Source organism: Delphinus delphis, chromosome 11 (assembly GCF_949987515.2).
Source record: "Delphinus delphis chromosome 11, mDelDel1.2, whole genome shotgun sequence".
NCBI classification, from domain to species: Eukaryota; Metazoa; Chordata; class Mammalia; order Artiodactyla; family Delphinidae; genus Delphinus; species Delphinus delphis.
The window spans coordinates 7,314,810-7,327,083 of record NC_082693.1 but is presented as its reverse complement, the minus strand read 5'-3'; positions in this window follow the sequence as shown (position 1 = coordinate 7,327,083).

Sequence of the window (12,274 nt, the reverse complement as noted above, 5' to 3'; positions counted from 1 at the left end):
ACATTTTATGTGCATTAACACTTTTAATCTTCATAATACCCCTGTGAAATAGGTATTGCTAATCCCAGTTCACAATTAAGACTTAGCCAAAAGTCACACAGCTAGGAAGTCAAAGTTCAATCCAGACATAACTCCAAATACCTATCCATTACAACACTGCCTCCCAGTCTTCCTTATAAGCCCTGGAGAGCTTTGGTCTCCTAGGCCATAGGTCTTCACAGAACCTGGCTCACAAGTCCAAGAGGGACTCTGGCACTGGGAAAGGACCACTAGATTTACTTGGGTATTTAATATTTATTGAAGTTCCAGATTTAAAACCTTAGAGTTTGTTACTCCAGATTCAACTTTAAAGTCTTATTCTATTCATAACAAATATTTTTATTAAATGGATATAATTATTTTTTACCTTTTCTGTAATTAATATTTTATTTTACTTATTCTTTAATTAATGTTTGATAAATTCAAGTTTAAGAAGTTAAATTCCTCCAATTTTTAAACACTTACACTGTATTTACTATGTGCCAGGCATTGTTCTAAAGCATTTTTCAAATACTGATTTATTTAATTCTCACAGTAACTTAATAACAACCATTAGCATCCCCATTTTATAGATGGGGAAACTGACGCACAGAGAGATTAAGTGACTTGCCCAAGCTTATACTAGTAAGTTGCAAAGCTGTGACTTTAACCTACACCAGGGGCATCAAATTTTATCTGTAAATGGCCAAACAGAAAATATTTTTGTCTTTGCAGGCATACGTCTCTGTCACAACCACTCAACTCTGCCGTTGTAGCATGAAAGCAGCCATGGGTGGTATGTAAAGGAATGATTATGTCTGTGATTCGATAAAAATTTTTATGGACACTGAAGTTTGAATTTTATATCTTTTTGTGTGTGTGTGTGTGGTACGCGGGCCTCTCACTGTTGTGGCCTCTCCTGTCGTGGAGCACAGGCTCCAGATGCGCAGGCTCAGCGGCCATGGCTCACGGGCCCAGCCACTCTGCGGCATTTGGGATCTTCCCGGACCAGGGCACGAACCCGTGTCCCCTGCATCGGCAGGCAGACTCTCAACCACTGCGCCACCAGGGAAGCCCCTTATCTAGTTTTTATTATCTCATTTAGGTGCAGCTAATTTCTTTCACAGCTTCACTTGGGTAAATGAATGTCTTTACTTCCTAAGTGTTAAGTTACTTTGTAGCTTTTTGTTGGGAGAAAAGTTGGAAATGAGGAATTGCCTCATCTGATCTGATTCTTTAGGGTTTTTTGATGATGTTAAGATGCAGTGTAATGGAAATATCCATGCTCTGGAAATTGCAAATCAAGGTACAGTCTTCACACATGTACACTTAGGGGGGCTTGTTGGTTATGATTGCCCATCCTCCTTTCACCCTCAGTTGACATCATTGGCAGAGACAGCTTGACAAGGGAGGAAAGCTGTACGTGAAGTGAGACACAGCAAATCCCAAAGCTAGGCTCATCTAAAAACACATGGACAAAACTCACTTTTCTTTAAAAGTGTTCAGAGTAGTGAAATCTAGATTTACCCAGGTGTATCAAGAACTACCAGCGTAGGTTTGGGTAAAACCCAACATACGTTTGGGTACCTAACTCCATCCCCTGGACACATAGCAGGGAATTCCCCCCAGATAGCAACAAGGACCATCATGCATATTGCCTTTATCCCTGCTTGGAGCGGAACCTTACCACTTTTAGCAATACAGGGAAGATTCAGTCTATGTCACCCTTACCAAAATCCAACTGGGAAATCTTTGATCCTTTCTCCCCGCAAAGTATGGACGGAAGGAAGGAAAAAAGAAATCAAGTTTATTGACTTGGGAGTATTTTTCCCAATGAATGGTTTTGCTCCCTTTTCAGGATTTTTCACAAAACATCTATAGCATACACAGCTATACAATGTGTTTGTATGTTGATTTGTTTGTTGGGGGAAGACTTCTGCTTTGGGAAAGATGGCGTAGACTTGATTTTCTCTATTGCTCCCATTAAATACAACTGAAAGCCCTGGACATTATATGTAAAACAAACATAAGAAGATTCTGAAAGGTGGAAAAAAGAAAGTGGACTGGCTAGGACCTTAGGACCCAGGACACAGCATGGTAGTGAGTTCTGTGGGTTTCTTTTTCCCTCATACATCCCAGACTGGATGCTAGAGAGGTCAGCAACCTGGAAATACCAGCATGCACAGACCAAAAAAAACCTCCAACAAAAGTCGGCTCTCTAGGGACTTCCCTGATGGTGCAGTGGTTAAGAATCCACCTGCCAATGCAGGGGACACGGGTTCGAGCCCTGGTCTGGGAAGATCCCGCATGCCACAGAACAACTAAACCCATGCGCCACAACTACTGAGCCTGTGCTCAAGAGCCCACGAGCCACAACTACTGAGCCTGCATGCCACAGCTACTCAAGCCCACACGCCTAGAGCCCGTGCTCCACAGCAAGAGAAGCCACCGCAATGAGAAGCTTGTGCACCGCAACGAAGAGTAGCCCCTGCTCGCCACACCTAGAGAAAGCCCGCACACAGCAACGAAGACCCAACACAACCAAAAATAAATAAAGAATAAATAAATTTATTTTTTTAAAAAGTCTGCTCTTAGCCAAAAGACCAGAAAGGGGTAGCCTACAAAAACAGAAACTTCCAGACAATAACCACTCTTCTCCAGCCAAACACCAACTAAAAAACTGTGGCCCCCCACCAGCAAAGGCCAAGAAGGGAGCCTAGACTACCAACCTCAAGAAGCTATAATGAGACACCCCACCCTGAGGTGGTGTCAGAGAAGGCCAGGTAAGGAGCCCATCCCCACAGACCAGTAATGAGGCTCTCCCCCATTCCTGGCAGTGTTAGTGGAGACCACGTGGGATGCTGAAACTAACCCCCCTGCCCAGCCCAGCAGTAAGGAGAAGTTCCAGCCCCTCAAGTGTCAGTGGAGGCCAAACGGGGAACCTGGACTTCTTCCTCCACATGGTGGTAATGAGGTAGTGCCCCTTCCTTCCCTGCAGGACTGGTGTACAAAATAAGCCATTCAAAACGGAAGGCTTAAATAAGAGCCAGAGTCTATAACAAAATGCAAAAATGTCCAGGTTTCAGTAGGAAATCACTCATCATACCCAGAACCAGGAAGATCTCAAACTGAATAAAAAAATGTCAACCAATAATCTCCAAAATTTACAAACAGTTCATGCAGCTCTATATCAAAAAAACAAACAACCCAATCAAAGAATGGGCAGAAGACCTAAATAGATATCTCTCCAAAGAAGACATACAAATGGCCGAGAGACACATGAAAAGATGCTCAACACTGCTAATTATTAGAGAAATGCAAATCAAAACTACAATGAGGTATCACCTCACACTGTCAGAATGGCCATCATCAAAAAGTCCACAAACAATAAATGCCGGAGAGGGTGTGTAGAAAAGGGAACCCTCCTTCACTGTTGGTGGGAATGTAAATTGGTACAGTCACTAGGGAGAACAGTATGGAGGTTCCTTAAAAAAACTAAAAGTGGAGCTACCATATAATCCAGCAATCCCACTCCTGGGCATATATCAGGAGAAAACCTTGGTTCAAAAGGATACATGTTCACTGCAGCGCTGTTTACAATAGCCAAGAAGTGGAAGCAACCTAAATGTCCATCAACAGATGAATGGATAAAGAAGATGTACATATATACAATGGAATATTACTCAGCCATTAAAAAGAATGAAATAATGCCATTTGCAGCAATAGGGATGGACCTGGAGATTATCATACTAAGTGAAGTAAGTCAGACAGAGAAAGACAAATATCATATGATATTGCTTATATGTGGAATTTAAAAAAAAATGATACCTCTGAACTTATTTACAAAACAAACTCAAAGACTTAGAAAAAATCTTATGGTTACCAAAGGGAAAAGGTGGGGGGATAACCTAGGAGTCTGAGATCGACATGTACACACGGCTATATTTAAAATAGAAAATCCACAAGGACCTACTGTATAGCACAGGGAACTCTGCTCAATATTCTGTAATAACCTAAATGGGAAAAGAATTTTAAAAAGAATAGATACATGTATATGTATAACTGAATCACTTTGCTGTACACCTGAAACTAACACAATGTGAATCAACTCTACTCCAATATAAAATAAAAATATTTTTTAAATGTCAACCAATAGATGCCAACACCAAGATGATAGAGATACTAGAATTATTTCCAGGTAGCCATGATAAATATGCTTCAAGAAGCAATTACAAACCCACTGAAACAAATGACATAGAGAACCTCAGCAAACAGATAGAAGCTATCAAGAAGAACCAAATGAAAACTCTAGAACTGAAAAATGGAATAACTAAATTAAAAGCCCAGTGATGAGCTCAAAGGTAGAATGGATAGGGCAGAGGAAAAACAATCCGTGAACTGGAAGATAGGACAATAGAAATTACCCAATTTGAACAATGGAGAAAAACTAGACCAAAAAAAAAAGGAAGAAGAAGAAGACAGAAGGAAAAACAAAAACAGAGCTTCCCCGGTGGCGCAGTGGTTGAAAGTCCGCCTGCCGATGCAGGGGACACGGGTTCGTGCCCCGGTCCGGGAAGATCCCACATGCCGTGGAGAGGCTGGGCCCGTGAGCCATGGCCGCTGAGCCTGCGCGTCCAGAGCCTGTGCTCCGCAACGAGAGAGGCCACAACAGTGAGAGGCCCACGTACCGAAAAAAAAAAGTGATTGTCCCAAGCAAACTAGTGTTCCCAGAATCTGGAACAACGCATTATACAATCCAAACCCATATTTGCTCAGGTCCGTATTCCCTCATCTTAAACTTTTGGGACCAGTCGTGTTTCAGTATCCAGAACTTGGGGATTTTCCTGAGGTAAATGCAGTACATGCATTAAGCAGCGTATATGATCACACACACCTTCCCCAGCCAGGCCTGCGGCAGCCCCCGAGAATCAAGCACATTAATACTTCTTCTGAAAAAATATGAATACTTACTTTGAGATAAAGTCTATAAACAGTTTCACCTGTTCAGGGCAGGATGAATTTTGGCATCAGACTCATTAAAAACACTTTTGGTTTTCAAAATTTTGTGGACTTCAGAGATGGCTGGTGAGAGATTGTGTGACTATGCAGCCAAAGCCCATAGTAAAGACTTAGAAGTCACTAGAGAAAATGAATAATAGGAGAAATATTGGTTTCAGGGTCCGGCTATGCGAGTGACTATGAAATTAAACTCTGTTGAAGGGATTCTCCAATCAGGAGGCTGATGTGGTGTAATGCTCACGTTCCATTGACTCAGCCTTTCGGCCACCTTAATAGAGAAGGAACCTGAGAAACGTAGTTTAGACTAAGGCCCCGAATGGGCTGGACTAAGGTCTGGTGAGCAGCTGGCGATCTCTGCACCAGTCCACCCTTCTGGTCACCAGTGTCAGGCTATACCAGAGACTATGATATTAAACTCCATAGAAAGGATTTTCCAACACAGAAGTTGGTGTAGCTGTTTCAATCTTCCAGTTTTTAGCTGTTCCCTCATGGACTCTACTGCAGCTGACTCCGGGCTCCATAATTAGAATCTTTACACCATCATTGAGAATCCTCTCTGTGGAATTGCCCCAGTTGGAAAAATCTGAGCTGTAATAAAGACCCGCCACCAGACTGAAACTCAGCTTTCTATACAAACCTTCGATTTAAGTGCTAGCTCTTCTGCAGAGAGACTTCTGTTGTAATGTATGGGTGTTGCCAAATCTGGCTCCCTATGCATCGATGCCGAATAAAAATACGGAGACAGAGAACTGGAAGATAAGAAACAGAGAGGCTTTTTATTTTCTTTGCCAGGCAAAGGGAAGGCACAGTAGGCTAACGCCTCAGGAACTGTGCTACCCTCCTAGGGGGATCAGGGAAGAATTCATACACGGGGCTCTCAGTCCGGGGTATGTGATAAGGATCAAAAGTGGCGAAGGTCTTGCATTTCTTTTCTTCTGCAAACTTATGGCCAAAGCTGGCATCAGGTGGCTCAGCAACCCGGTCTGGTGTCCCTGAAGTTATCAGCCCATGACCTTCTTTCTGAAATGAAGAGTGCTACACGGGAGTGTAGGGGGAGAAGAAATGCCAGGTGCAAAGGGTAATTTGTATGGAGTCAGAGAGTAATCAGCTTGGTGAAGGACAAGTCTAGCCTCGAGTGTTTGTTAGTAGTAACAGCTAAAGAATAACCAAGATTAATTAACTCTTTCAGGCCTGTTTACGTTGCTTCCCCAGACGATTCATTGTTTCCTTATTTTCCTTGTTTATCAGAAAAGTCTCATTTCTATTTTTGCTGCAACATGGGCATCAGTCATTTTTGATAATTCAGGGAAAAAATCATCACTACTATAAGCATTGAGATCGATGAGATTTTTGTTAAAATTACTTGAATACTTGGAGCCATTGAAATCTTCCTTAACCTGTAAATGAAAAACTACTTTAGAAAAACATGTTGGACCTGTCTGACCTGTTAAATGGTCTTTGGGAGATCTCTCTCTTCCTCTCGGTTGTGTCCTGGACAGGAGCTCCCTCTTGGCACCCCCTGTCTTGTCTGGGCCATGCCTTCTCCCTCTCAGGTTTCTTTAGATCCCATCACTCTTTCTGATCCAAAAACTGATACCAGCTCCACAAACACCCCATCATTGTGAGTATTCGCGATGTCTAATGCGTGTAGAAAAGACTATTTCCAGTTACCTGGGGTTTAAATTAATATTTAATTTATTAAAATTGTAAGTATAAAACATGGTTTTGCTTAAACCTTGAAATTCAACTTAAAATCCTGAAATTCTATTTATAAATGTACTACATTTTAAAAAATTACTTCCACTTGTTCTTTGATTGATGTTTAACTCAACTCGAACAGATTTAAATTTCCTTAGCAATTAGTCTCATCTACAAAGTTGGTAAAATTTCCATGACTGTTTTACACCATATTCATACACTTAATATATCTGATTTGTTCCCCCTCATGTACTTCAGTTGCCTGACAAGGTAGTATTTAAAATACTCACAAAATCTTTCTTACAACGTAAGCAACTCTTGTAAGTCTAATTACTTAATTGACCATGTTCTGCTGTTTGATTTCTCTTGAATGTTCTAATACTGTTTATAAGCTTTCGACTAAAAATCATAACTCTAAAATCAACAGATATTTCAAGTTGGAAACAACAAAGTTTAACTTAAATTCATACAGATTTTTAAAAATAAATTTATTTATTTTACTTATTTATTTTTGGCTGTGCTGGGTCTTCGTTGCTGCGCACAGGCTTTCTCTAGTTGTGGCGAGCGGGGGCTACTCTTCGTTGCGGTGCGCAGGCTTCTCCTTGTGGTGGCTTCTCTTGTTGCGGAGCATGGGCTCTAGGCACACGGGCTCAGTAGTTGTGACACACAGGCTCAGTAGCTGTGGCTCACAGGCTCTACAGCACAGGCTCAGTAGTTGTGGCGCTGGGCTTAGTTGCTCTGCAGCATGTGGGATCTTCCCGGACCAGGGCTCGAACATGTGTCCCCTGCATTGGCAGGTGGATTCTCAACCGCTGCGCCACCAGGGAAGCCCCATACAGATTTCTAAACTTAAAGTTAACATCAAAATATTATGATTTACTTCACTGTCTCTATTCTAAATTCTACCCTTTCCCAGAAGAGTCAGTTTGACCATCGGGAAGGCTGAGGTTATTAGGTCAAAAAATTAGTGCCGTAGACCAGTTAGCTGTCAGATTGAAGAGCAGAGTGGGAGAGCTCAGGGCTTCAGGGCTGCATGCTGCAAAGTAATCCTCCTGTGAACTCCCTGAGCGCTCCCCAGGTGGAGTTACCTCTGCTGACCGCAGGGCGGGTTTTCAGCTGGACCGGCTCACAATTCACATGAGCAGGGCATCTTTTGCATTGTACCTTATCCCGCCTTGGGTAGATGATCTGCTGCTGTATCCCCACCTAGATGTCAGCAAATTTCCTTCACTTATTAAGTCCTTTTGTATTTTTCTTTCTTACCTGATCCTCTAGCCCTGTCGATGACCTCTCTTTTCTAAGCCTCTAATTAAGTGTCATCAGACCCACATAAACTTGCTTTTCCCTTTCATATCTGCCTGGCCTCCCAGACCTTGCACTCCTTCCACATGTATCTAGCCTGTCTTCAAAGACCATAGACCTTTCTTCCAGTGGAATCTACCTCTTCCTCCAGCTTAATCAGCCTTGTATTTTTCCTTCAATTTTCACCTCTTTTATTCCAGAAGAAAGACCAAACTTTATGTTGTTATTTTGTTGTTGTTGTTGTTTTTAAGCAGTTCTTTCTTGACTCCTTGAACAAACATGCTTGTTAGAATCAGAATGTTCCAGACACTGACCTTCTGGATTGCCCTGTTGAGCCCTTGGGTTTGCAGTAAGTTCAATTTTTTCTCTATCTTCACAGGAAAATGATACATCCCCTATTAAATAAGGGATCCTCACTCCTTTTGATCTCTTCACTGGAAAAAATATACCATCCTTGGTAGCTAAAACCACAGTCCAAAATTCAAATTCTTGGCCAAGGATTGTATAATTGACTAAAGGATTATAAAGGTGACAATTCCAGAGCCACCTTGAGATGGGTGTTGGTAAGTCCTGGGAGCTTGTGGACTGACACAGTTCACAAGGACAGGTAGAGGCTGGTCACGCATGGCCTACTTGGGCCTACACAAAGTTCACGGACACATGCTCAGGAGTGAACCTCAGCTCCTTTTGAGGTTTGAGGGTCAGCCTAAAACTCTGGCTGAAAACATGGCAGAACAGAAAGTTATTCCATCCACCAGGGCCTTACCTGGAAAGCCTTTGTAGCTAATATTCTGCCCATTTTGAGGTAAGACCAAAAGACCATATATTTGGTGAACTAACCTCTATTTTTGCCTTACCTGTAGTGCCAGGTCACCTTTGCCCATGAAATCGGCACCCGAAAGCCTGTGAGCTCTTGTTACCAAGACCCTGTGGTGCTCCAAGGACAATGGTGCTTTAAGGACAAAGGATGACCCTGCCTGAAAATGTTTCAGCTGTTACACCCCCTACCGGACTCTTACTCGCCCTCCCACCACGTTGCAATGGTTACAAGATTCCTGAGCCCACCTGGGCGATGCCCACCTGGGCAACCGGACCTGTCCCAAGTAAGGAAAAGCATCTGCCCTGTCCCACTCCCACCTATAGAAGGAAGGTATATGTTCCTCGACCAATCAGTAAATGACATTTTCACCTCGGACCATTCCTTTGTTTTCTGGCTGTAAAAACTGATCAATAGCACATGTTCAGGCCCGACTCTCCCAGACGACTAGGAAGTCAGCCCGCTGTTCTGGCAGCGACCCTTTCCTCTAATAAATTCTATCTTCTTTACATTCTGCCTTATATCTGGAAATTCTTTTCCAACCCACGTTCAGAGCACGACAGACCCTAGCAGCTCCTGTTGGTAAGGCCCCGACTTATTAAAAAAATAACCTGGGGCTTCCCTGGTGGCGCAGTGGTTGAGAGTCCGCCTGCCGATGCAGGGGACGCGGGTTCGTGCCCCGGTCTGGGAAGATCCCACATGCCGCGGAGCGGCTGGGCCCGTGAGCCATGGCCGCTGAGCCTGCGCGTCCGGAGCCTATGCTCCGCAACGCGAGAGGCCACAGCAGTGAGAGGCCCGCGTACCGCAAAAAAAAAAAAAAAGCCTGGTGCTTAAAAATAACCTGTGCTTGTCTAAATCAGCCTGGTAACTATAAAAATAGCCAATCTCCTATGGACATGAGCCACGGTAAGCTTCCGTAAGCTGCCAAAAGGTAAAGAAAAACCCAGGCATGTCTGGCTCCAAAGCGTGTGTTCAAAACCACAAGCCCGCGCTGCCTGGGCTTCAGGGGGAAGGAGCTTTAGGGATCCTGCCATCCCCGAGTCTCTGTGCTTTTCAAGACCCCATTGTCACCAGGCTAGGGATGGCTCTGTGCATCTCCCAATAATTAATGATAATGATAGCTCACGTGTAGTAAGCCGATTCTGAGTTGCTTCAGAAAACGTGATCTTACTGAAGCCTCACCCAAGCCTTGGAGTAAACAATTCCTTCTGATACCCGGCGAGCCAACACTTAGAGGAGCTAAAGACCACAGCCGAACACTGAGTGCTGGGATTTGAACGCAGGCGGAACTGATAGCAAAGGCCTCCTGAACCCCTCCTCCCTCCTCCCCACCACCTCACAGTAGGAGGTGCCCTCTGTGCTTTGGGATTTCCTCCAAGCAGCAAGATGGTATATGAAGAGTAGGGCCCCGAGGTGGCCTGGTGGCCTGTGGGGGGACAAGGCAGCGGAGCAGCTAAGTCACCTGGGCCTGGTACCCTGGGGCTTCGCTCTGTGGTCGTCTGCAAATTGTATCACCCTCTGTTCACCGTTCTGTGCCCTTTGGACTTATTCTCCCTCTCTGTGGCACCCAGAGCACAGAAAGACTCCTCTCCCTTCAGCAGCCTGACTGAAAATCAGGGCTTTTCTCAACTGCTGCTTTTTCCCTTTGACAGCCTCTCCGCAGCCAATGGAGAGAAAGGGCAGGATAATCCCAACTCACCTGTTTAAGGGAAAAGACCACATCTCATGGGGATAGGGGAGGGGCTGCAGAGTGGGGATGAGAACTTCAGCCATTTGGGTCAGGTCTTTGAGAATGGATATTCGGGGCGGACGTTCCTTTATCCTGTGGATCAGAATCCTCCTCGAGGTGATAAATGGAATATTTATAAGTGGAACGGAATATGTACAAATGGAATATTTCCTGCCATATCAACAAACAAAGGATGTCACAGTCACCAATGACTGCAGCCCTCCAGCGTGAGCTGGTGAGCCCTGAGGAAACTCAGGGTGTGAAAATACGGGCCCCAGGGAGCTAAGGTGCCTATCAAAGGAATGATTTCAGTTAGCCCAGACTCTTGCATCTTCCCATCCATAGAAAAGTGCTAAATTCCTTAACTTGAGATGTCTGGTTTTCTTTGTTTAACAATAATCTTTTGACGTTCCCAATCACCGGCTCTTTGTTGCAAAACTCCTATATATCCTGGTTCCCCCCTCGCCTACCCGGAGCAGTTTATCACAGTTACCTGAAACGCTGTCTCCCCGGCTGCAGTCCTCTTTTTGCCCCAAATAAAACTTAACTCGCAACTCTCACGTGTGCCTTTGTTTAAGTCAACTGAGGCATCATGGGGTTCCAATTCCGTTTCTGACAAATCCAGCTCCACCGCATCCCAAAGTCCCCATGCCCCACCCCCTCCCACCCACTGTTGCTAAATTTAAACCCTCATCTGTCCTTTTCCTGTAGGACCGGGGTATTTTAGGGAGCGACAGCGTGGTGCCGCAGTTGATGCCGTGACACCAGCGCTGTGAAAATAAGCGTGCCAGCTCCCCTCGTGGGTCAGAGGCGCCCGCCCGCCCCGGACTCGCAGATCTCCTTCCGCACCGTCTCCCTTCCTCCTGTTCCTCGTCTCTCCGAGAGGGGGCGCCCTTTGAGGGAAGCCTCGGCAGGACGCTGGGTGAGAAGAGGACTCGCAGGGAGGCGAGGTCCAGGACCCCAGAACCCACAGCGCACCGAGGAACACTGTGGATGCAATCTCAGTTCATTCTACAGACACCCGGGAACATCCCAGGGTCTGGGGATTTCACCCATCAACGCAGTCCAGAGGAGCCCTGAGGGGGCCCAGGGGACATGCCTTGGGGGCCAAGGTGGAGATTAAAATCTAAGGGGAATAGGAGATCTTCCCCGCCCCCAGGGCAGGGGCTGGCGGCTGGGGAAATGCGAGTTTCAGGATTGTTGCTGATGGTACATCAGCCTGAAGGTTGCAGGGTGGTATACTCCTGAACCGGGCAGAGACCTGGTGTGTGAGCGCGTCTGTGTGTGTGTGTGTGTGCGTGTCCGCCGACCCGCCCGGAAGACACAAAAGTGAGCTTTCAGGTCTCCGGTCTGGTAACAGGAAGCAGAACGCATTTGGTTCTTGAGCTCTAGGTTACCGTCTCTGCCTCTACAGCCCGGCTTCTCCCAAGGCCTAGTTTCTCCATCGTGCACTTTTCAGGAAGCTCGTTAATTTCCACTGCAGAGAGTGGACTGCAGAGGAAAACAGCCTTTCAGTGCAAAAGAAAAGACTTGAGTGAGGCCAAAGGAGATGTTTGCTGTTTCAAATTAAACGGGAATAGGGAAATTGGAAACCCTGCCCAAGGCCTGGCACCCTGGGCCTTTGGCATCTTCTGTGAGGGATGTTGGGGAAGAACTTTCCAGGAGACCTTGAGCAACAAAATAAAAACCCA